The sequence below is a fragment of the Triticum urartu genome, chromosome 7 (genome assembly GCF_003073215.2).
Source record: "Triticum urartu cultivar G1812 chromosome 7, Tu2.1, whole genome shotgun sequence".
Lineage (NCBI taxonomy): Eukaryota > Viridiplantae > Streptophyta > Magnoliopsida > Poales > Poaceae > Triticum > Triticum urartu.
In genome coordinates this window covers 637,380,673-637,383,586 of record NC_053028.1, presented here as the reverse complement: position 1 = coordinate 637,383,586, position 2,914 = coordinate 637,380,673, and positions in this window count along the sequence as shown.

Below are 2,914 nucleotides of genomic sequence, written 5' to 3'. Positions count from 1 at the left end.
TCAGCTGGAGCATGCCTTGACGGCTCCTGCCAGCTATCCCGTGGATGCTATAACGGAGTCTCAAAATTGCCACCTTATGACGCAATGGATGAATTTGAAGGTCAAGGCGGCTGTTGGCTCTGTTTATCCTACTGAACCCGGCGCAACTTTTCACTGCCGGCTAATTCCAAAAGGATATGCTAGGGTGATGGTGGATGAGATAACGGAGGGATTTCAGGACCTCCAGCTTGACCACCCTAACGGTGAAGGGGAGACTTGGCTGGGGTCTGCTCTGAAGACTCCATGCCTATGGCGGAAGGAGCTCATCAACCTTCCGAACTGGACGCCACCACCTCCTCCTCCTCCTCCTCCGGCGAGTCAGGGCACTCCGCCTCCACCGCCTCCTCCTCCGGCGAGTGACGATCAGGGCCCTCGGCTGGCTCCTTCTCCGGCGCGTGGCGGCACTCCGCCTCCTTCTCCGCCTGCGCCGACGCGCCCGAGCAGCCAGCCTCCTCCTTCTCCGCCTCGTCAGCAAGGGCGGAAGAGACCTGCCGCCGCTCCAGCTGCTCCGGCGCGTCGTAGTCCTTCTCCTCCGCCTCTTAAGCAAGTAAAGAAGACAACCGCTCCGTCTGCTCGGTCGGCGTCTAGCAGTACAACCAGAGGCGGGAGGACATACAGATTCGGTCCTTCTCTGAAGACTCCAGAGAAGTTACCATATGAGAGGACCCTGGAGGAGAACGCCGAGATCGCGTGAGAAGAAGTGAGGAACTTCTTTGAAGGGGTGAAAGCAAAGAAACATCCACCTCCGGAGGAGAAGGTAGATCGGGTGAAAGTGAAGCGCACTCTGGCTGCCCTGACAAAACCGCCGAAGTCTGATCCGCCGAAAGGAAACTATGACCGCATTATTGGAAAGGAATTTGCCGAAGCGGAGCGGTCGGGAAGTACTGTCAGTGATCAAAGGCTGAAAGAACGACGAGCTGGGAAACAAATTGCCCAGCTCGGCGAACAAGCGAAGCAATCGTGCCCCCCGCTCAAGGTGCCTAGCCACAACGTCGCTAATGATCCAAGGATGGTGCCTGGTTATAGCAATCTTGCAGATTACCTGCCCGATGAAGTACATTATGAACCCATGGACGTGCAGATACAAAGATACGAGTACGGGAAGCCTCTCGTCAAAGATGAAAGATCTCTATCAACGATGATGCGAAGATTGCACGATTGGTACTTGAAAATCTGCAGAGACTCTGGGGGAGGAGTACTTTGTATGTGAAAGTTAAAAAGGAGCATGACCTCGTTGGAATTGATCTGTTGCCTGTTCCATTTGAGGAGTTCTATCAGTTTTTCAATCAATTGGCCCTCGATAAAACAACGGTCACCTGCTACTGTCTGTAAGTAGTACTACTTCTGTCATTAAGTTTCTCTATATAGCTTACCTCTTTCATTGCATGTATTTATAATCATCCTCACTATATTATGCAGATTGAAGATCGCCGAATTGAAGAAAAGACAAGTCGGTGATATTGGGTTCATTAACACATATCTCATAGATGCAACTCAGGTTAAACTTCATGCCGCAGCTACCGAGGCCAACTTGCTACGATCGTTCGTAATAAATCAAAACAAAGATATAATACTCTTTCCTTACAACTTCAGGTGAGTGTTACTGTCTTGTGCGTATTCGGTTTCCCTTATATATTAGTCAAGGTTATAGTAATGTAATTCATGAGTTATGCATGTGTGTGCAGTTTCCACTATATTCTCCTAGAGATTAAGATTGAGCAGGGAGTAGTAACCGTCTTGGACTCTAAACGAAAAGATCCCCAGGAGTATGCAGACATGACTGAAATCCTCAAGAAGTAAGTTAAATCGATCATTATCCACCATATCAGCAACTTTGTTCATTTCCTGATATCAAGTAATTGTTTTCTTTGTCCGGCAGGGTTTGGAGAAAATTCACCAAAACAGTTCCGGGACTGCCGAAGGAGCTGGAATTTAGACACCAGAAAGTAAGTACTATAGTAGCATGTTCCGCGCATCTCCTAGTGATTCAAGCGCTAGTTTCATCAATACCATTTAGCATTCTTGCTTATCAGTTTGATTGACCTCTATTTCTTGTAAAGTGGTTGTGGCAGGAACAAGGGAATGATTTCTGTGGATACTACATCTGCGAGTCCATCCGCCACATGACCTGTGAGCGGGGCGGGTACTCTAACGAACAATATGAAGTACGTAAATAACAACATTCACAATTTTATTTTATTACCATCATTTGTGTTGAGTTTCATTCATTTATATATATATATATATATATGTATTGACCCCCTTCTTCAAATTAGATGTTTCGGAAGCGGGATGAACTCCTAGCACCAGCTCGCATGCGAGCAATTCAAGAGGAATTGGCGGCATTCTTTCTTGACCACGTGATCCCTGAAGACGGAGAATTCTATGTGGACCCTGAGTCCGTATGATTATATTTGTAAGAGATAATTATTGTATATATGTAGCCGGTAGTGTCAGATAGATATACGAGAACTTGTTGTTCGACCAATCTCTCGGAGAAGGAGAGGTGGTCGATATCACTTCTCTCTGTATGCATATATGTTCATGACGATCTTTTGTTTCGTTCGTTTGCTTACTAGCTAGCTAGCGTGTCTAGTCCTCTCTATACGTATGTATAGTACGTAGCGTCGACCAAGCACGGACATAACAGAGGACACTTGTCTCTATTAATTATAGCTAGCTAACACAATATATGAAACACCTAAATTAACCCCCCAAAACCCCCAACCCCCCCTTCAAAAAAAAACAAAAACCCCAGCCATAGAAGTGCTGACGCGTGGATGCCTATTGGTCCCGGTTGGTGCCACCAACCGGGACCAAAGGGTCTCCTGACTGGGCTCTGCGCACTGCCCACGTGGAGGGCCTTTAGTCCCGG